This window comes from Grus americana, chromosome 6, assembly GCF_028858705.1.
Source record: "Grus americana isolate bGruAme1 chromosome 6, bGruAme1.mat, whole genome shotgun sequence".
Taxonomy (NCBI): Eukaryota; Metazoa; Chordata; class Aves; order Gruiformes; family Gruidae; genus Grus; species Grus americana.
The window spans coordinates 23,509,612-23,533,365 of NC_072857.1; the positions used below are offsets into that span (position 1 = coordinate 23,509,612).

A 23,754-nucleotide genomic window follows, 5' to 3' on the forward strand; every position below is an offset into this window, starting at 1 on the left:
AGTAGCCTGCATTTGCAATGTAGCTGGAATAGTGTGTTCACCGACCTCTCAAATAGCCATCTTGTCAGAATAAGGAAGAATTATTCCATGTTATCAGATACGGAATACAACACAGAAGGAAGACAAGGAAGGACTCAAGTGTGTGGAATCTGTTGCCTTATGCTGTCTGCAAACCTTCAGCTGATGACCAATTCAAATTTGTATGCAAAAAACAGAGCTAGTGTGAGAGACATTGAAAAATGAAGTGATGACAGGCAAGCAGGAGATTTTTTTCCTAGAGTAACACATGGAAGGAGTAATATAAAAAGTCCTCCTCCCCTCCCCAGCTTTAGAATATGACAGTAAACACAGGATTGGCAAGATGTGAGCAAAGCTTTGAAAGTAACTAACATCCCACCTTCATACCTTCTGTGTTAATACTGATAAAGCTTGCAAGTGAGTAGCAGGGAAAGATTCCAAAATTGTTATTATTCCAAGAAGAAGTGCCAGATTGCACTCCCAGTTTTGCTGGTGCGAATTGAGCGTATTTCAAGTGAATAAAGTACAATTGCTTTTGATACACATGGAGCTAAGTGGGAGCAGTCTTGCCTTTAGTGCTGCTGTTATATTGGTTTTGACCATCCTTATAATATGCCTTTAGGGTTTTTTCTCTTGTTTTGCTTTGTCAAACATTGCTAATTTTGACGAGTGATGCTCTGTCTCGTAGAGCAGATTTAAACAAGTATGGAACGGCATTCTATCCTCAGTAGCCAGACGTACATTAGAGTAAGCCATGTTTGTCAGCATAGCAATACAGTGACTGCTGCTTTCATTTGGGTGTATTAATCACTTCATGTTTTAAAAAATGGATGCAGATTTTGTGAGCGCTGTTTATGACAGTGTATCTCCTAAGGTAACCTTCCTGGCCATTGGCAGTGGAGAAATATCTAGGAACTATATTTTTCACTTCAATAATGCAGCTTTTCTCTTAGCAAGGTATGTACTGATGGAAGTGTACAAGACTCTTGATAGAGTCTTGCTATGATATGTTCTTTTCTAAATAATGGCATTATGACTGAAAAGTTCATAATCAGTAGTTGCATCTCTGTTTCGGATAATTTGCTGTGCCATTATGTATGATATTCAATACTGTCAATGTGGCACAGTTTCTGCAGAAAATCAATGGATCCAGTTAGTTTTAGCTGTGCATTTCCCTTTCTTTGTTGCTATCCTTGGTTTAAGGTGACAGATACAGGTACTTCAGACACCCCTTAAGCAATTGAAAAGATTGACAAATAAGAAGCCGATTGTAAAGGCCTGATCCTTTCTCATGTCTCTCTGCAACAAACTTTCCTGGTGCATGTTCTTGTATGTTATCCCTACAATCAGTTTGCACCTCACTGTCCCAGATTATTCTGAATCTGTTTCAATAGCAACATTTTGTGTCTGTGTCACTGATCACCATGCAGAGGTGGAATAAGGCTTTGTAGACCTGGTTTCTCTTAAACCACTCTAGCATGTCACTTCTCTTAGGTGCAATGCTGTATCACTGTAGTAATGCCTGTCAGCTTGAAGCCCCTCTTGAATCCTATTATACCAGACACTGTGCAAAAATATATTGTCATTCCTATTTACAGCCCTTGTAAATGTTTATATGTTTATTAGCACTTCAAAAAGCCTTAAATTATATTGCAGAAAGCTTGACTTATTTGAGGTTCCTTCTTGGATAAAAAGAAATAGAAACATCCAGTGAGCATGTCAGTCTCCCTGTTAAGTAATGCCTTTATTGGTTTTCTCATATTTTATCATAGTTAGAGGTAAAGTTGAAAAATATGAATTCATCTGATTTTCAAGAAAAGAAATTATTTTGATTAATTCCTAAAATATTTAAATTACAGAAGAACATCTGACAAACTGAAATGTATACACTTAGAGTCTGCAGATGTTTTTGAGGCTGCTATTTTTCTTTGAAGCTTTACTGCCAAACTTGCACTTTCTATAACCAGCTTTTTTATTAGCAAAGAAAGTGCTTTTCATCCTCAGCAGATTGTATTATTAAATGTGGTATCTCTAAGCATGATGTGCTAAATGACAAAAACATATATTGCAAAACACAACTGGGAGCCTACGAATCTTATTTCAGGGAGCACACTTCTGGTCTTTCATTAGTTCATTTTTATTGGGTAAAAATGTCTCTCAGAAGGATCATAAGATTTGAAGCTTATAAAATAGTTTCTGGCTTTTTCCCCAAACATACATTTTAACTATCAAATATGTGTCTCATTCTCATCTGTCACAGAGAGAAAAAATGCATAACACAGAATTAAATCTTTGTAGATATGTGTGTGTATATAATCTGCTATCTCTCTAATATGTATTGTGTATATATATTGCTATGTTAAATTCATATTTGCCTCATCAAACTTCTGTGTCAGATTGCCTGGAGCTTTGGTTCTAACTGCATTTGTGGTTGGCAGTTTCCTTTCCTGCCTTAGAATGGATACCAAAGTGATCAACTGCATAAGGCTTTACTTACACTTCTAAACTTTTGGACTGTCTGTTCCTTAACTCAACTGTGGGGTCATATGTGGATGAGGTTATTTTGGAGATTGACCCTTTCTGATCTTCTGGTCAGTGTTATCATCTCAATCCTTGGTTTCTTTTCAGATGAGTCGTGCTTTTTCTTCCTTACGCAAAAAGTTAATCTATTATTACTGGTTCCTCCAGGTTTATGAGAAAAATAGTAATCCCTTAGAAGCTTCCTTTTAGCAATGAGTTTTTGTTGCTTTACAGCTATGGATAGGGTTGTGTCTTCCTCCAAGGCATTCCTATGGAATGTGTGCTTGCATGCTGCATTTGAACGGGTGCTTTCTGCTTGTACTGTATAATGGGTCAGGCAAATAATGTGATACCATTTATTAGATCAATGGATATGTTTTAGTATTGACATTTTAAAAATCCATTAGCTTAAATCTGCTGGCATTAAAAAAAAATTAGAGATCTTTGACAATAAGATCTGTGGCAGTGGAAGATCTTATGTGGATCAACACAAACTGAAAGCAAGGCTACTATATTATATTATATTATGTATTTATTTTTTTATTCTGACAGTCTTGTTTAGTTGATAAAATATTTTGTAAAAATATTGTGAAAGTGTTCACTTTCATGTAGCAAGAAAAATGAAACCTACAAGTCCTATTTAGGGGAATGTAAATTCCTCCTTTCGTAAGGAAACACTACCTTGACTGAACATTCAACACCTTAAAACTCAAAACAAACTAAATCCCAGACATTATCAATTTATTAGGTATATAGATTAATAAATGAGTTCAAAAAGAGAGTGCCCTTTGCTCACCTTGGATGGTACAGTTCTGATGTCTTTTCCTGGTCATAATCAGAGCGGTAAGGTTCAATGTTTGCCCTTTCCCTTAGACTGGTTCCTCCCCTCTTTTCATCCATTGTGAAACCCAGCCTTATTGAAGTCAATGAGCATTGTGGGATTTCAACCCAGGTAATTACTAATTGCTTCCTTCTCCTTCTATAATATGCAGCACGGGCTGTTGGCACTAGGTTTAAATCCTCTTTACCCTCTTTCCTTCTGTAACAGTTTCTTATCCACTGACATAGGTGATGCGATGTGAGAGCATGAGGCTGGAATCACTCAAATGATTTTGTGGCTTAGTAGTTCAAGGGTGCTTAACAAAATGGTCAACCTAATACTTGTACTGAGGTAAATTGTATCAAAGGTTTACAACCTCTAGGCATCCCAGAGGTACACTTGAAAATGAAGATATAAAAGACTAAGAACTGAATATGGAATATCTCTCCTGTGGCAGAGAATAAGAATTACAGGGCCCAGCCTGTCATCTGTGCTGATTATGGCCAGATCCAGATATCAAGAAAAGAAATAGATTTAAAAAAACCCCAAATAATCCATGTGCTTGGTCTTGAATCAATCTTTTTTTCAATCGGAGCAGTGGAACTCCAACACTTAGAGTTCTCAGAGTTCTTGGGTGTTGCTCTAATTCCATTAGTTCAGTGAGCTACGAAATTCCTAGAAATCTCTTCACCAGCAGTGTGAAAATATCAGGCCTGAAACATGCCCCAAGGGGCCTGCAGGCCCTCTGAAATGTTTAAATCTCAAGGGGATTTATGGAACAACCTGTTCATTGATAATTTTTTTTTCTTCTGGTGAATAGTTGTTTATGCCACAAATATTCAAGAACAGCACATAAGACATCATGGCCTTCTAAGGCATGTGCTCCCTATATTTTTATACTCTGTAATGAAGTGGATGTTCACAGAACTTGTGTTTTCATATATTTCTGTTACAGGCTGTTGTTGAAATCAGTGGTTTATCAGAATGTGTGGATTCATACCATCAGTCTGATGTGACGCTTCAGGCTCAATTTCTTTATCCTTCATCTCATACCTGATTAGATAAGACCATTAGTGTGTTTCCTCTGAACTCTGCTTAAAATAGTTTCTTGGTTAAATCTGAAATGAAGAAGTTAAAAGAAAACCAAAAGTCACAAATGAAAGTTTACACACTAAATACCTTCTGACTGAAGTTTACTTCTGTTCAATTTAAATTAGATTGATAAAATACTCTTGTCCTTCTAGATGCTGTACTTAGCTCTAAGCCAGGCTTGTATACCATTTGTCTGAGGGCGATAAATAATCATTTAAAATTAAACCTTGCCATCCTGCATTTAGTACTTATTGATATAATTCAACTTCCTTACATTTTAACCTCTGACCATTTCCTGAGTAATTTCTATTTAATTTTGCATTCCACCTCTCTCTTGACCTTTGAAACATATCGTTTCTGACTACCAGTGCAAACCATTTTCTTGCAGTATTAACCGCTTCATTTTCCAAAATAGACAAACTTTATTCTGTTAATTTCCACAAAACGCTATCCAGACATTCCTGAGTACAGGTCAGTGAAAACAGGTGCAATATCATTGTCTTGTTTTAGCATAATAAAAATATGCATTACAATACAATTTTTGTATGACCTGGCCTTTGAGAAACTGAGTCCTTCAAAGAAATCATGCTGTTCTGAAAGGACTGAGCTATAAGGGAACTTGAGTTACTTATGCTTTTTGCTTAATTCTCTCTGGGGATAATGCTGGAGACTCTCAGTACAATTAAAGAAAGATTAAAAGCTCAGTACAGGCTTATTTTCTCTCTTCTTTCTTTCTTTCTGCCAATACCCTTCAAGCCTGTGTCCTCTCTAGAAGCATGAAACATTTTTCAAAGGCCTTTTTTCTTTCTGCCATCGTTTCTCAAGCAGTTTTCTGGTATGCATCTCTTGCACAGATTTACAAATATGGTTTGTCTTTCTGCATTTGTCACTTTTGTTCCTGCTAGCATTTAATGCCAGTTTTGTTAATCTCTGGTTAAGAGTTCATTGACTATTTCTCCTTAGGTTTATCTGTGACATTTAGATCCTATTAGATAACCAGGGATCACCAAGCAGTTAGGAAATAATTCTTGCACTGTTGAAGTTGGTGAGAATTATACCATCACTTAGTATTTCTTAGTACCTTCGCTCTGCAGAGCCGAAGGAGTGAAATGTAGTCAAAGTGTAGACAATGAAGTGGATATGTGTGAGTACACTGATGAAGTAGCAGATTTGATTACTGAGAAGGTACCCAATTTACATAATGCTTTATCAAAAAAGAGCTACATTTCAGTCTTCAGTGTAATAGCTGGGGCATTTACCTGTGCTGTTGCTGTGGTATGGTTGAAAGATTAAATGCTTTGAGATTACAACCGAAGTTCACATTAAAACTCTTGTCTTTGCAGGTTGTTTCTGTCTGATGTATTTACATACATCTGCCATATGGAGTTGCCTTGTAGAGGGTGTTACTTCCATCTGGTCTCATATACAAAATGTACTTTGTGTCATTTTATTCTGAGAGACAGACTTTTCCTGTTTTAACAACAGAATGTGGATTTTTCTGCCTTTTAACTTTTCTGAAGAATTACTTGATATAACTTCAGAAAATGATGCATGCTACCAGTCAGCCCACGAGTATTGATACTCAAATGGATTGTTGTCAACTTTGTATTCTAAAATTATGTAAAGGTGTGAGGCACAGGAAATCCTGGAAATGCTAGCAATGATAGGAATACAGATTTTACTACCATAAGAATTCTCTAAGGGACTGATTTTTACATGGGCATCCATACTGTTAATCCAAGTATCATTACAGAATAGTAGGTGAATTACCTTTCCTTGGGTCCATTAATTGGACAATATATTTGGATAAGAATTGAGTTAATCTATATTGAATAAAATGTAATGAATCGTTGTGACATCCAGAAGCAGACCATGAGTTATATTTTCCCTCCTTATTTAACAAAATAATTCATACTACTAGTATGAGTTTTATGCTGTTTAATGTGTGAAAAAACAGTAGACCCACAAAAACCAACCCTTGTGATGCTGTTCTGTTGCAAGTAGCTTTTGCAGAGGGATAGAGAGGTACTTTATATCTGCGTATCTACATATGCATATCTTCATTATCTGATAATGCTATTGCCACATGTACAAATAAAAATCATTAATTTAATTTGCTAAAGAGCTTTATACAGAAGGAAAAAGGAACTCTTAGTTTGAAAGCTGTTAAAGTAATAGTGAATGCTATCTTTATATTAGATGTGTTCTTTTTAAATTAACATTTTTGAATGGCTTGCTTTTTTGAGTAGAATTTGCTATAAGAGATGCCCATGTGACTGTCCCCAAAATCAGATTGCTCAGCATGATGAAAATAAATAGAAACATATATGGAAGTTTTGATACCGTAGAAAAGAAAATCTCTTAATGTTGCTAGTTTAATTTTCAAACTGCTAGCAGGGCATGTGCTGCATTACTGGTCATGAATGTGCTGCCTTCGGTAGTGGGACCTTTATCTTGGCATTTTTACTGCCATAGCAGTGCTCATCTATTAACACAAGGCATTAATCACAAACTGCTGCGTAAGAGAAGTGGGGAGAAGATTCTTATTATTCTTATTTTTTTAGATAGTCTGCCTGGTGAGAGAGCAGCGGCATGGATTAAGGATTTGGAATCTTAAAACAAGATGATGGAGTTCCATTAAGTTGTGTTTACTCTTGTTAACATTATATAGGAAAGCACAATATTCTTAAGCCAAACCTGTCCAATTACACTAATTTCGTTGCAATAATGAGCAGTAGAATTTGCTGTGCCTGTGGCAAAAGGCTCCACATACTATGTCTTCTCTCTCTTGCTGGAACCAATACCTACTATTTCAGAGAAGGTTGTAGAACAGCCCTTGATGAACCATTTATGTATTGTAAAAAGGTAGTGTAACAGCATAGAATCATAGAATCATAGAATGGTTTGGGTTGGAAGGGACCTTAAAGATCACCTAGTTCCAACCCCCCTGCTGCAGGCAGGGACACCCTCCACTAGACCACATTGCCCAAAGCCTCATCCAACCTGGCCTTGAACACTTCCAGGGAGGGGGCATCCACAACCTCTCTGGGCAACCTGTTCCAGTGCCTCACCACTCTAACAGTAAAGAATTTCTTAATAGCGTACTGCATAAATAAAAACCTGTCATGCTTCCTCCACATCAGTCTTCAAGCATAGGACTGGTTCTGTCCCTTCTTTTGGAACTAAAATGATGGTTTTATTTAATGACATCTTTATTTCCATTTCTCTCATTCCATTCACACTCTCCATCTCCCCTCTGGAGAGCTATTGGTTGATATTGTATGCTCTCTAAAGTTTTGTCTTTGCACATTTTAAGCATCCATGCCAAATGGCTTGTAAATGGGTGCTGCTTTTGAAGAAACATTCCACAGCCAAGCGCATCACATGCTACGAACAAATTTATTCTGATTTTCCCTCCAAAATTTGTTTTCAGAGTTCATTCTTTGGTTCTTGTCTGTACTGCTTTCATGTACCTTTGGATGATTTCTCTCTGTCCTCAGTATTTATATCCTTCGCTATTTGCACACTGTGGTCATATCTATGTTTTGTCATAACTTAACAAAATAAATCATGTAACTGTTCTGAATTATCCTGAAATGCCATCATGCTTCTTTGCAGAAGCTGCAACATTCAAAGTATGCACAGTTGATTTCAATGACTAGTAGAAATTATTTCCAATCGCCTTCTGTGCAGGATTTCTGTAAATATTCACGTGAAAGTATACTAAGCAACTTCATTCTGTTTTCAGAATGAAGTTGCGCATCAGAAATTTGATTAGTAATGTTGTGCTCATCCCTTTGACGTGGCTGAAACAAGTAACTCTTGTTTCTGTGCCTGCTCAACAAACCTGATGCTTGTTGGCCTCCTGACAATTACTCATTTATGTTCTCATAGTGTCTTTGATTTCCAAAATTCAGTAATGTTAAACAACCATAGCTCATTTTTCAGTAACATTTTTAGTACCAGGTCCATCTCCTCTTTGGACTCTTGGCTTTTTAGTAGTGCATGATTGCCTTTACCTTTTGCAGCACGCTTCTTTGAGAAAACTGCCTTATACAAGTCTTACTGATTTAGATTAGAGGGTGGTGGTAGGAACCAGAAACTTATAAAAGCTTTTCTGCACAGGAAAGTGAAAAAATGCAATATCATGAGTTCTCCTAATCAAATCCAGGCTTGTTAAAAACAAACAAACAAAAGTGAAAAGAATCCCCCACTGGAAAGAAACAGTGTACTTAGCATGTCTAGATTTATTTATTCCAAACTTTGTTGCAGGTGGAAAAAGTTATAATAGGTAATGAACAATTCATGGCATTGATCTCTGGATAAGAAACCCATCCCACATTCACTATACGTAACGTTACCTCCTTACCTAGGGTAGCTGTCTACATTTGCCAAAACAATTTTTCCGTGTTCTCTTCACCCAAGTTGGGTTTTGACCTTCTCTAATGTTTTTTCTAAGTGTTTTTTTAAGATGTGTCTTAAAATGGCCTTTACATTTAGGCTTTCTGAAGCTTAACAACCTTTTGTGAGGCTGTATCTGTCCCTTGGGCAGATGACCATTTTCAATTGAGGAACCTATTTCATCTGGCTAGGTTTGAAGGCTTTAAAGCTGAATTTATCTCTCTTGGTTATTAAATATACATTTAATGATAGATTCAGCATGCCAAAGATTCTTTAAGGGAAAGCAAGGAATAAAACACTTATAACGTTATGTTGCCATGCAGTAAGACAGTTTATAACTTTCATCTTCAACCTGTAGTCTGATCTGATGTGGGAAGTGAAAAAGGACATTTCACAACACTGACACTAAAATGCAAGCAGACATATAGGGCCATTTTGAGAAAAGTGAGAAATTCAACTTCATTGTAACACTGTTATTCCAAGGAAAAACATGAGGGTGATTGTTAGCTATTCAGAAGGATAAGATGTAGGCTTATGCTTTCTCTTTATTCAGCTTTTTCCAGTGATTCTCAGTACAGTATTGTTTGGCAAATGGGTTCTGTAGCCCACAGGACAGCATATAAACTCTTGTATTTTGTTCTTAGTTGATCTTGCTGCTTACATAGCCCATGTTGTGGCCTGTGCAGTGCAGGTAGTAGACTCCCCTGATTTTTAGGGATCTCTCTATTTCAAATCTCATTTCAACTTTTATTTTGAAAGAAAGGTCCCTGTTTTTCTTGCAGAGAGTTTTTCTTAGTTTTCCCTGCTGTTTTTCTTGCAGAGAGCGCTTTGAAATGTAAACTGGATACCTGGGGTTAAAGTGTTCCTACTGATTTATTTTCCCTAAACATTATCGATTATTTGGTTTTCTATTCACTAAGGCCAGGTCTATACCAAAATTTTGCTGGCAGGGTTGTGGGGAAAATGTCATAGTGTTAGATTGGGAAAACAGGGTGGGTTGTGTGGAATAGCTAGCTTAATGGAGGACTGGTATAAGGAATAGTTGCAAAAGAGCTTTTACTGGCATAAATTGTATTATCCCTAGGATAATTTGCTGATTGACTGAGGTTAAAATGTAGGACAAGCTCTGAGTTGGCCTTTTGAAACTTGTAGTATATTCCCTTAATTTTTCCATGTCATGACAGTGCTCCATGGGAGGAACGGGCTGTCACTGATCAGATAAACTACCAATAAATTCCTGTGTTCTTCCCTGTGGAAAGCCTAAGATGTGCCAGCTTTGCTATGCAGCTATTGGGATTTCTAGCTGTCTCATGAAAATCATAAGTCTTTTGGCAATTTTGATCAAGGCATTTAATTTTACTCTCTTGCTTTCTCCATATGCGAAGTGAGAAGATAGTATATATTTGTTTCCTGAAAGCTTTTTGATGATTGTTGAAGGGTTGAATAAGCTATAAACGTCCAGATGTATCACGTGCAACTCTTACTTGAACACACAGACTCTCAGCTGAAGAGATTGCCCTTTCTTGGGGCCTCAGCATAAGCAGCTAGATGCCCTTTCTGTGATGGGACTCTGACTGTGGCTTAAAAATTCTGTGGTTTTTGGGGTGGGGGTTTTTTTTGTAGTTTTTGCTTGGTTTTAGATTTCTCCCAAAGAATAATCTTATTGATCATTTAACCTCCAAAATTCTTCGTGCCTGTCTTAATCTAATATTTGACATTTTAAACAAATCAGTTACTTGCATAGATAAGCACTCTGATATCTTATCTGTGGTTTTGAGAAGCTGCTTTTTTTTACCTGCATGTATTTATTTGCTTGAAATTGAAGTGGACTTAGAATCAAGAATAAATTAGAAATACATTTAAAAGTCTGCTTTTTAAATATTGTTTTTTTCCTGAGGAGCACTCTCTTTACAAAACATTGTTCATTCCTTTTTCCCCCCAATTAGCTATTTTCCCTTTTAGTAAGATTTTAATGTGTTTTCTTCAGTGGAGAAGTCATGTTTAATCAAAAGTTACTTACATGTTTTCAATTATAGATGATAATTTGTGTGACTTTACACTCTCAATTGCCTTGAGTAATTTCCTGTAGAAATACGTATAATACATTTGCATGTTTGAAGTATTAGTGTGTCATTTGCATAGCTTATGTGTAACACTTAGCAAACCACTGGGGCTTAGGAAGGACAGATCATGCAAACAGTGATACAATGGCTATTCTTTCTTCTCCCTGCTGAACAGATATGGAACCATCTTTGTTGAGAGAACTGGAAATTATGTTATCAAACCAACATGTTGTTAAGCAAGTGGGCCAGCAGTAATGTTATATTCATATTTTTGCTTGACATAAATCAATGCAGATTGATGTTGATTCTTACTTCATGGCCTCATGTAGTATAGCAGAGAAAATACATGTTAACACATCCCAGTTGGTATATGTCAGAATTCCATCACAGATAAAGTTGTGGTAGTTTTTAGCTGCTGGAGATGAGATGGTGGGAGGTTTAAATTTTATTGCAACCATGTATTAAAATCACAGTTTTGTTTGGTCTACTAAAATAAATACTGCGGTAAGTCCTTGAGTGGAACATAGTATATATGGTTCTGCTCACCCATGTTTAGAAGAGATGAACTCAAACTGGGATAGGTGCAGAGAAGGACTACCATGGCAAGGGAGATGTGGTAAGACTAAACCAGCATGTCTTGGTCAGTCTGTGGATGTGAAAACTGATTGCTGTCTATAAATACATGATTACTGGTCAGGGGAAATAAACTGTTGAAGGACAGTGCTGCTCAGGAGCAGGTGGGTACTAATGCAGCTTGAGTGTACATTAGAAGTTTCTTTCTAACCATCAGAACAGTGAGGTTCCAAAACAAACTTCTAGTGGGAATCTGAGGGCAAAAAAATTTGGTATGTTTAAAGTGGAGTTGAATTCTTCTTTTAATCTTCTGTGTGTACCTGCAATAGCAGCTCCAATGCTGTTTTTATACCAGATTTCAGTATTTTGGCTAAATACCTTTTTCCTAGTACAGCAAGGACCTGCATGAAACCACGGGGGTCCAAATTTGTTTCAGTTCTTAGTGAAAAGGTATCCTTAGAACTGATACTGCCTTTAGAACTGACAGCACTTTCCAGTTTTGTTTGCCACACGCACGTCACACTCCTTTTTGTTGGTGCAAGCCTGTTGGGAAGGTCTGCATCGTTCTGCCCCCTCTTTTACGCAGTGAATCTTAAATTCTTTTTTGGTGTTCTCCACAGAAGCAGAGGAGCACTCCTAGCTGGAGCCCTGCTAGTGGTGCAGAGCTATTTATTTAGGAAACTGTCCTGAGGCATAAGAGTTGGGAATTTGAATCTTGTTCCCCAGAGAAAGCAGCTGAAGGTAGAATTACTGCTCTTTGGGTGAGTCTGGTCCTGAGGACAATTCAAAGTCAGATGGAAGCGCAGCACCCCGTCTCCATCTTTCTTGAAATAGAGACTTTCAGTTCTTTGAATGTGAGGTGGTAGGCACCTCCAGCAAGACTTTTCAAATTCAAAATCATAAGATGCTTGCTCAGCATTTGCAAGGAGCCATCTGAAGGCTGGGAAGGCATGAGGTTGAAGGTACATCAGCTCCTCAGTGTTTCTGTTTAGCCAGCTGCTGGCAGCTCAGCATTGGGGATGCTTTGAAACTCTTTTTTCAGGTACCTTTCTTCGGGAAGTTCTCACTCTGGCTTCTGGGTCTCCTTCTGCAGTCACCCATTTCATTCCTTATCAACAACACACAAAAAGAGGAGGACAGCTAGGGAAGCTTGAAGAAGTCATGTGCAGTCCCACACCTAGATCTAAAACTGCCTTTGTAACAATTCTGTGCTGATGAGCATGCTTAGGTCTTTGCTGCCTTCTGTCCTCACGGTTGCTGTGCTCCTGTGGCAGGTGTGAAAATAAGTGCATGTAAAATCCAGAAAGCACTTTGAAATGGATGGTGCTGCATTTTGCCACAGCTGACTTTCACATTAGAGCAAAAATAGCCCCTCTTTGTTTTAGGGTTTATTACAAAGTAATGAGTTAATTCTATTCCTTTCTTTCTTTCTTGCTTGCTTGCTTGCTTGCTTTCTTTCTTTCCTTCCTATTTAGGGTAAGACACTCCATGTAATGTTTGTTTAAAATAAATGCTGATAATAAACAGAGAATAGGTCTTTATGAGTAGCTGAATTTTTTTCTGCTATTCAAATATTACTGATGTTTAAGTGGCACATATTTCTTGTTTAATATTCAAGTATGCCATTTGTTTCTGAAAGACAGAGAGGAATACTTATCTTCTGTGATCAGAAAGAGTAGCAGCTAGGAACAGCAGTGATGTGAGTCATTTTGACACTGAGCAAACTTGTCAGAATGTTCACATTTTCAAGACTAGATGGTCTAAGACATCCATTTTTTCTTAAATATTTTTCAAAGTCCTAATGAAAATTTAAACAGCTGTGTCTCATAGTGTCTTGAATTGAAAAGATCATGAATTAACAATTACATTTTACTGCTAAAATACTACTTGTTTACTGGGAAGTCAAAATAGTAACAAGGTTCAGTCAGGTTCTTTGTAATACTTTTAATAGCTGAATTCAACAATCCCATAGTGTAAAATATGTCAATCCTAAGGAAAAAAGAATTCAGAATGAATACATACACTGTAAGGCACTGAAATAATTTTTAATCAAATGAGTTTATATGTTAAGTTCCTTTAACATATAAGGTTAGTAAGTACCTTATATCTTAAAGGTACTTAACTTGCTTTTTTCATAAGCCCTGTTTGCATTAATTAATTTCACATTGTCCACTTCTTTGGGATAAACTAGAATTTCACTGCATGCATATAATACCTTTGTGTTACAAAGTGAAAATCCCATGTGTTTGGCTCAAATGTTGGTGTATTACAGCTGTCTCTTGCCTAGGGACATCTGCATAGGAGAATATTCCTTTAACAGAATAAATCACAAAAAGACTGTAGCAGACTTACTGGAACCCTTCTTCTGTATCTCTGACTACTGTTCTTGCCAAAGATGTTTAAAAAGAGGCTCAGTGGATAAAAACATGGCATTTGTGTGAGACTACCTGCTTTGTGATGGTTTCAGAAAGAAAAAAAATATTGTGCTACATTCACTGGCTCTTTAATTCGGATTGCCAATGATAATGCAGGGTCTACCGCTAAAGAAAGGTAGGATGCAGAAGCAGAAACATTAGTGCTAATCTGCTGCAGAAGGACTAGATAAATCAGCACAGCTCTCATACATCACTAAGAGAGAAGCTGATTGCAACTTGACCATGTGCCTAAGTGGTCACATCAGCAACAAGAACGGAGCATGGATAAAAAAACTAAAATGTACCCTTAGGGCTACTTGCTGTGCAGGACCTATAATAACACATCAATGTAAGTTTAAGATTTCTTTATTTGTTATTTCCTTATGCTGTAATTGTTGTTGTTTACAAGATTATATTTTTATTTTGCATAGATTTAGGGGAAATATAATGGAGCAGAGTGTAATACTAAGCAGATAATAGTTTGATACTGTTTATGTCTGTGAATAGTAATAGGCTTTATTATTGTGTGTCTCAACATAGTTCTTTCTTTGAAGATGTTTTAATATTTAATCCTAACAGTCATATCTCAGAAATTGAGTAAGGTTTTGGGTGAGACGGTAGTGAGATCTCTCTTCTTCATTTCTGTCATCTTACATTTCAAAATGATTTGAAAGACAGAATGCCACAAATATATATGTGTATTACTTCTACTGTGAGATTTTTTACATTTTTTTATTCTTTCTGTTAAGAAAAATGCTCATAAAAAGTGATTTCTGTGGACCTTTTTATTCTTGAATTAAGTGCAGATGGTAATTTTCCTACAATTTTTAAAATTTGTGCAATTGTTTAATTTAATGTCACTTAAGCATCTGCAAAAAGGGAAGGCAGGGATAAGATGGAAACTGAATAAGCATTGATTGCTAGTCTGAAAATTAAATTTTAAAAGTTTTTGCAGTAAATTTGATTTCAGATAATTTTTTACTAAATTAGATTATCATATTTAAATTGAGGCTACTATATAGCATACAAATGTGTGAAACTATCCTGGATAGCCCACATTTCCTGCTGTTTCAGACTGTAAAGATGTTGTTGATTGTAGCTGCCCAGGAATACCCTAATTGTAGAATTCAGAGCAGCATATTTAAATAACGCATGGGAAAATAAAAAGGAAAGTGGAATTTTACTGTTCAGATGTTAAGGTGATGCTTTGTTCAAAGAGAAAAAATATATAGTAAAAGCTATTGATGTGGAATCTCTCATGGCTTTAGGAAAAAAGGCAGGGAAACCCAAGACAGGTCTTGCTGTGCAGACTGAAAGTAAGGGAAATTTGGAAGCACTTCTAAGAAAACCCCAATAATGTTTTATTTATTTACTTATTTTTAGGGAAAGATAGGGGCTTCAAGCAAACAAATTTATGAAATATGAAAAAGGAGGAGTGAAGGATGCTTCAGTGATAGGAACTTGATAAAGTAAGTGTAAAGATACAGAAGAACATCCATTTATTTTATAGTGTTGTAGCTATGGCCAAATATAATAACAGGAGGCTTAGAAACAGAAGTAGCCTGCTACTAGTGTTTAGTCTACAAATGGTTTATTTTTGTGGCAGTTGAAAATTGTAGGGATAGTCGTATGGCTATTGTTCCCTTCATAGAGCTAAAATACTCAGGATGTGGGCCAGTTTCAGGTCTTGAGGCACATATATTTTGTGTAGGTCTTAGCCAAAACAAAAGTTAAGGTTTATCTATTAATAATTGCAACTTCATTGCAAGCATTTTAGATGGGAATGGAGAAAGGGGACGGGTAAGGCTTTATGGTGAAAAGGATGCTCCTTCTTCCCAGCAGAAAAAATAACCAACTCAGCCAACTGGTAGATGAAACATGAACCAAGTGGAGAGTTGATTTTTGTACAAAATATGCATATGCATGATCACACAGGCTCTCAGTTGTACTCAGCCCCTGAAGCTGAGGTCCCATTGGGAACCTGTAGCTTTAACAGTCTGACTTACGAAATAATAAACACAAAAAGAGAGGAAAGCTGTACGGGAACAGGAAGCAAAGAGGATTGCTGATTTCTCTGACCTCGTTACTTCTGTTCTAATGTACCCAATGTGGTACTAAGTTGTAAACTCCATGGCAAAGGTTCCTATATTTTTGTTCTGTGAAATATTCTCCTTTCACATGTGATACCATAAAATAATCAATCTGGCTCGTCTTAATGGAGTCGGGCTTCTGTTGGTAAAATAAAGGCATCCTTTTTTCCTGTGATCTGTGGTCATTGGAACAGCAGGAGATTATTGCGGTTTACAAAGATGATGAAACAAGAAATAGTTTTCCTTTTCTTGTAACTGGACATAATCTGTAAAGATTCCTACCAAAGTTGTTTTGAACAGTTAGCAATGCTGTATCTGCTAAGATAGCCTGCAGTTGTTTTCAAATTGTGATCTTAAAACAAACATTTGCTTCTGTGTGTTTCTGTGAAGTTTCATAATGCAGTCACACTTAAATTAGATGCTAAATGAATTCATTGCATGTGACAAAACTGAACTTAGGTTACTGATTCTTTTATGTTTCCTTTTTAGTTGAAGAGACAAAAGTCTATTGAGTGCCTTCTGTAGGCTGAATTTGGTCTTGGATGCAGTTTCCATTAGTCAAAACAAGACACATCTGCTTCCTCTACAGTGAAAATTTATCACTTTATCTGTTTGTTATGCTGAGTGTTTTACTGTTACCTGTAAGCTCTTTCGCTAGACTCCAACCTGGTCTTCATTTCCACCTTCAGTTTTAGTCAACAAATTTATGCTAATTATAGTTTCTTGTACTTTAGGGAAAAGTGTGCTAATGGACACTAATCCCTGCACTTTCAGAGCTGCAGGGGGCTCACTGATGCCAATTTCAGTATATTGAATTTGCACATACCTACAATATTCAGACAAACAACATACAAAATATCCTTGCTCCCATTTAGTTTAATAGAAAAGCTCCTATTAACCAAGGTTACCAAGGCAGGGCAGGAAACCTTAAAGCAGCATGAGCCCTATGCTGGTATCTCACACAAACAAAAGGCTGTCCCAAGAAGAGTACCTGAGTATAATCATAGGGGTTCAAACTGTTTTGATTAAATAGCATTTCTTCTAGTCTTCTGTCTACAAAACAGCACAACTTCCACTTGAACTCAAAAGTCTGGCCTCTACTATCTCTGTGTTGGTTGCAAAAGAAAACCTTACTGCCCCAAGGAGAGGCCCTTCAAGTTCTGTGATACCAAAGGAGAAAGTGTACTGCTGTATTGCTGCAATGAATATGTTGTGTTCCCATCCTGAAGCTTACCAGTTCTGCTGGCCAGGACAAGGAGTGACATGGCTTTCCTTTTTCCTGCTCCTCCTTGTCCTTTCTGGGCTCTGGTCACTTCTGATAAAAGGAGACACCATTTCACAACTATCCCAAGAGACCTAAGAACTGTAGATCTTTGAAGTATGCGAGAAAAGCTCCCATCTTGCTTTATGCACGCAGGCCTAAGAGCTCATTGATTTCTTCCACAAGTTCAATAATCACTAATCCATCCACTGAATTGTGTCTGGAATACTCCATAGCACAACTGACTTCCGGCATAAAATGTAAACTCACAAGCTACAGTATATAAAGCAGCCACAGATCAACTCACGTACTTGCACAGCATCAGTTACCACCTGAAATACGCTTAGAAAATTGTGATAAACGACTTTGCCCTCAGACAGCATTAAACATGCTGTGAAGAGAATACACATGATAACTGTCTCAACAAAGTGAACTCTCATCCAAGTATCATCTTCTTCTAGGGAAACAGTCAATCTCTGGAAGGGGCAAGAGAATTTTACATGCAAGTTGACTATAAAAGAAATAGTACCAATTAATTACAGCTTACAAGAAAAACAAACTGTTTCATACCTTGATTGGGTCCTCTAACCAAATCTTGGAACCTGTGTTGAAAATCATTTAATGATTACAAGGTATTAATGGGAGAAGTTCATAAGTGGGAAGGAATTTCCTTGGTCTCTCTCCTTCTAGCTTTTGGATAGTCTTCCCAGCCTTGCTAAATGCTGTCTCTGAAGTAGATTTCTTCCAGAACATAGTGAACTGCATGGGATCAGACTCCACTGGGGCACACACAACAATGATCTCAAACAGATAGCTCCTGAGGACAACCACTCATCTGATCTTTCAGTCTTGTTTAAGGGAGACTTACAATGAAAATATGTTCAAAAAGGGGATCATACAGACTGATATCTATAATTCTGCTATTCAGTGAAAATCATAGACTCCTAATTAGGGTGACAATGTCTCATGAAGTTTCGTGAAGCTTTTAACAGTTTTTGTTACCTCTCTGTTATTATCCTGGAAAGTAGTTACATATTGGATAACCATATGGATGATGTGTTAGTGTATTTTAAGAAGACTGCTCAGATGGCTCAGAGCCCATAATGGCACTGCCAGGATTTTTATGTACTGAAAATCTAAACAAATAACTAAAAGATGGAGGGAGCAATCACTGAAAGGAAGAGTGAGCAGTAAGATGTAGAATTCACCTTTAGCCTCGGTGACAGAGATCAAGGCCATGGAAGAAGTATAGTGTGACTTCTTGTACTACTCTTGGGCCATGTCCCAGTTAGCTTCCCGGTTTGAGCTGGGGCAGCAGTATGGACGGCTGTTCCTTGTTTCCAGTCACAGTACTAGGCTGCCAGTGCTCTTTTTAAAACTCTATGTTCCTGCCTCTGTTTTGTATTTCCTTAGTGACTCCAGCTGAACTTCCCAGCAGAAGGGGTGGAGGCTCAGGTTGAACTTTTCACCACAAGTCCATACAAACCCCATTTCTTAATTTACCAACATACCATAACAACTTCCTGTGATAACAAGGCCATTGAATAACCTGGGATTATTTTCCTTGGACAGATGATGAGTGGTGAGAGGAAGGAAGGAGGCAGAAAGAAAGGTGTGAGGAATAATGCAAGGAAAATTCTTGAGGGAGGAATTCCTTCAGGGGCGTGTCTCATCATTTTTGTTCTGTGCTTGAACACTGCTTATTCGATATATACATATATTTTCAGTCTGTTTGAGTGAAAAAGGACCCTGTAATCCAACTCCACTCATTGCACTGTAAATGTAGCCTCACTGAAGGAAAGGAACTGTTTGAAACACTGACACTTTCATATTTTAGTCTGGATTTATCATGATCTGTAAAGCACATAAGTCTCATAACAAGAAAGCTTCAGATGTTTTAAACCCTGGCAATTTTTCATCCAGCAAAGAGATTTGAGAAATACCCAGGCAGCAAGCCTTCTCTCAGACGAGACAGAGTGGGCTGTTTTATATCAGGAGCTGCATTTCCTACTTTGCTTCCTCTGCCAGAAATTCTCTTGCCAGAAACTCTGTCATTTCAGCTTTTATCTGTTTTTGAGGGGAAGTGAACCATCCCCGTAACTTCACCATCACTGCAACAAAAAATCTGCAGACAGTGAAAGGCTATGGAAAACTGATAATTGCACACAAATGCATAATTTCCCCAGGCCATGATAAGCAGTGATAAAATTGCCAGCTCCATTTCATAGTGGGGAGATACTTCAGTACAGATCTATGCTTTTAATATTAAAGTAATCTGTGGACATTTCTGAAACAACAGGGTGGCAAATATGTTTGTTTTACGTCTGTTACTACTTTTGCTGTATTGTTACATATACGATTAACTGTTACAGCCAGTACTATCTTCTGGTACTGGGTCCATATCTTTGAAGGAACACACAAGCACAGGTTACATTTTTCAGGAGCTTAAAACAATTAAAAGTAATCATGAAAATTTGTAATATTTGGCTACAGGAATCAAAATGTTGTCCTCTTTAATCTAGATATGTATGCACAGACCACATAGGCTTCAGTGGGAAAGCCCTTGAATGCATTTGACAGAGAATTTGGCCAAGAGTAGTTGATAGCTGAGCAAGCAAGCTGGAAACTTAAACACACATCAGACAGCCTATTTTTTATACCATGTGATAATGGTGTTTCTGATTGCTGAGTTCTTTACTCTATGGGTGGGCTATACGTTAGTAGAGAGTATTTGAATGTAAGCGTGGAGCTTAGGTTGCTGAGGATTGGTACGTAGTGCTCAGCAGTCAGAGAGACCTCTCAATGTCATTTGTTGCTAGTAATGTCAAGAATTACTGCTGTGGTGAATGGCAACATTCCAGATTGCATCTCCGTCAAATGTATTATTCTTCAGAGCAATGCTTTTCTAGGGAAGAGAGTATCCAGGGTCTACATTTGAAGTCTTATGCAGTTTCGGGGAACTCACCTGAGAAGAACAGTCAATACTTTATGGAAATGTAACTGCTGAAAATCTGTAATGTATTTGCTGTCTGTGCCAAGAGGCAGTCAGTGAATGCTTGCAAAGGGAGGGTTTTTTGGTGAGGAGTAAAAAAAGCATAACTAAGGAGAGACTGTGCCAGGGATTAAAGTAACATATGATGAATCACCTTTTTTTCCCCCCCTTTTTTTTTTTCTAATTAAGATCTATAGTGTGCTAATAACTTCATGGCAATGATAACAAAAATGGTTATTATCTTTATTGTACATGCATTGTAGGCAATTTTGAAAGTGCCTAACACCTATCCAAAAGATTCTGTGACATTTATACAGCAGTGTGATAGTAGTGGTAGAGGTGTGGGGTGTTGCAAAGGAAGAAAGTTGAGCAGGGGTGAAGCACAGACTTTCTGAAGGAGCTGGAGCACTGGAAGACTAACAGAAAGCTGTTAATGCAATATAGCTCTTACTGCAAATATGCAGAGAGCAAGTGATCAAAAATACAAGCTCACTTGCATTCTTTGTCATCTGAGAACATTTGTTCCAGTTGAATGTAGTCTTGAAGGCAGTGATGCTATTTTTTGCCCCAATATGCTCTCCCTATTTCACTGTATTTTTACTCACATATATATATGTAAAGTCCTCCAAATAATCTAAGCACAAAAATCCTGTGTAGAAAGGATTTTATAAAAAAGCTGGATGTTAATGCTCCAAAGGAGACTAGAGTATCTCCTGGGATTAGTGAGTAGGTGGGAGGAGTTGATTGCTGCAGGCATAGCCCAGGGCCATTAATTCCAGCTAGTCATTAATCCCCCTGTAATGCCCTATGCTGATGCCACAGTTCCTCTCACAACACATAAATAGAAAGCTGACTGACCTGTGGATTTTGATGGGTTGATATTCTTATAATGATTGCTTATATTTCTAAAAGCTCATCACTATAGTGTTGGACAGAGTTTCAGTTTCTAAGCTTCATGTCTTTCCACACACTTAATGCTTTGTTTGTTACTCACAGGAAGCCAGCAACGATGTTATTAGTATTGCATTCTGTCCTAGCCTTTAAATAAATCTTCAAAACATTGTAGTCTGTATGAGGTATGCCCCATGTATTGAGTCCTAGGAAAGCAAAATTGATGTCAGTACTCTCTAAAGATAATTAGCATACATATTTTCATATCTAGAGAAAATGAAAATTTAACATGTGGTTCCTTACTCTGTGGTTGCCATGTAAGCAAAGTGTGGTCTACGTTGCATTTATTTTAATTTTTTGTTTGTTTTTTAAAAATAAAATCCCTGAAATTTTAATGAATTTATTTCAATACTCAAAGAAATGTAATAAAGGAGAGACTAGTTTTAAACCATTTAGAAGCAACTGCCATCACATGCCCTTTACATGCGTGCTCATGTACTCAGCAGTATACAATAAAAGCATTGCTGGGCAGATCTTAAAGTGCAGGAGGAAAAAGTTCAAGAGCAAGAGACAGCCCCCAGCTCCCAGCTTAGCAGATCATGTGAACACACATGACCCTAAGCAGCACAGAGTTTAGGTAGCAAACAGCAGCTGTGAGAATTTCCAGAATGCTAGACTTGCACGCCTGTTTAAATTCTCCTAAAATGTTTTTGTTCAAGAAGAAAGTTATTAATCTGACCTTTGCGTAGAGTCCTTCTTTGTCAGGGATCCCAAAATGTTTTACAGATGCAGAAATTTAGTACTGACATGCACATGTCAGAGGGAAAATTAACAGACTGACTGCACCATGGTTGCACAGAACTTTGGCAATGCAGAACTATGACTACAGATGGGCTTCACTACTACATTCACTGAAAGACCATACAGCAACACTGCGTAGCAGCTCAGGTCGGGAAGCGTGGGATACTTTACTCAGCTGAAAACATAGGTGAGTTAACAATGCTAGACTGTATGAGAACAATGGTAAACTGCTTTAAAAAGAGAAGAAGCAGCAGCTGAGCTCTCTATAATTAGCACTTGTGGTGAAGACACAGATTGTATTGCTGAAATGTGAAATTCCAGCACTACATTGATTCCAAGAAAGAGAGTATGAGGTAGGTTGAGGGTTGATTTAGGATAAATAACCACTTCCTACAGTACTGTCTGTGCTCATTATTTACCCAGCTGGGCCTTGTTTAGCTTGTGAATTCAAAATTGATCACAGCAGAGAGTGTTGGGGCATATTAGAGCAAAAGATGAGGCTTAGGATAGGCTGTCTCCTGGTATACTAAAAATGTCTGAAATTTATAGAATATATTCATAGGAGAAGTTGTGCTTAAAGTTTAGCAGTGCTGGTATGGAAGAAGGTTGGTAGATGGATTTTTTTTTTCCCCCTGTCCTAACACATGAAATCTTGTTGAGCCTTGTGTCCATCTCATACACATAGAGGGAAAAGAGCCTAGAGCCAATGTTCTTTCCTTTTAGAAAGACTAGTTGGAATTCTTTTCCATTCATTTATGTTTGTCAATTCTAACATTTCAGCACCTTTCCTGAAAACCAGCATTTTCAGTATGGGTGTTTTTCAAATGCTTTATGTCATTCCTTTTCCTTCCTCTGACTTTACTGTTATAGCTTGGCTTGCTGCTGTGGAGGAGGAGGAGAGATGAGGGAAGGAGAAGGTGGTGACCCTCTTTGCCTTGCTTATTGCCCATTCTCCCCCTTTCCACTGGTTCAAAATAAATTCTGTACTGTTTACCGAGCTGACAGAGAAAAAGAGGGGTGGGAGGGAGGAGGAGAGAAGAACAAAATGAGGTTGGGAGGAAACCTTTGCCCTCTGGGGTCTTTGTGAGGCAAACATGCATCTGAGAATCACTGTAATGTAAATTTGACCATTTTAGTGCATAATGAGGATTTATACTCCTACAACTGGGAGTTAGCTAATAAAGTCTTAATTTCATTTTTCTGTAACCCAAGAATTTTTAAAAACTGAACAAGTTAAATGATGAATTGACTCAGCAAACTAGTGTTTTAGAGACTGTATTTACCAGGTGAATCAGGGGAGCTGACTGAGGTGATCCTGATCTTCCATGAAGGTATGTGTGAGGCTTTATCAAGTACTCCCTATCGGCAGTCCTGCAGAAGCCCCCAGGGGATTGTGCTAGCTGGCGGCATATGCACAGTACTGAAAAATTCATGTGGAATTAGGGACTCGTGTCTTTATCCCAGAAACCTGAAAGTAGTTTCCTCTGTTATGATTCTTTTTCTTAGCGAATCTCCTGTCTGTTAGCTTTGATCTTCCGTGGGGTCTGGAGTGTTCCAGACTTCTGTTTCAAAGATTGTTCTATAGATAGGAGTGTCTGAAACTGATGGGAGGGTGTATGAAGCTCTGTGCAGACCTAACTCAGCAGGGTTTAATGTGTGTTGGACACAAATGGAGGGCTGCAGTATCAGTACATACAGGGACAACTGGAAAGCACTGGGCTAAACCCATCCAAAGATAGTAGTGACTTCCTGCTCCCTGTCTGAAGTGTTCCAGAGAGGAATGAGCAATCCTTATGTGCTGTTTCCAGAGAGACATGT

The 23,754-nt window shown here is 37.7% G+C and overlaps 1 protein-coding gene across 4 annotated transcripts in view; it reads left to right on the forward strand.

Annotated features, from left to right (window-relative positions):
* Positions 1-23,754, forward strand: part of RAPGEF4 (Rap guanine nucleotide exchange factor 4) — a 153,703-nt gene that overhangs the window by 27,563 nt on the left and 102,386 nt on the right. Inside the window, exon 1 of one of the 4 annotated variants that reach the window (XM_054830901.1) lies at positions 14,061-14,250. The exons of the other annotated variants lie outside the window; for them this stretch is intronic. The gene's annotated coding sequence lies outside the window, so the exon portion shown is untranslated. Of the gene's footprint in view, positions 1-14,060; positions 14,251-23,754 lie in introns of those variants that run through there. 4 annotated transcript variants of the gene reach the window in all.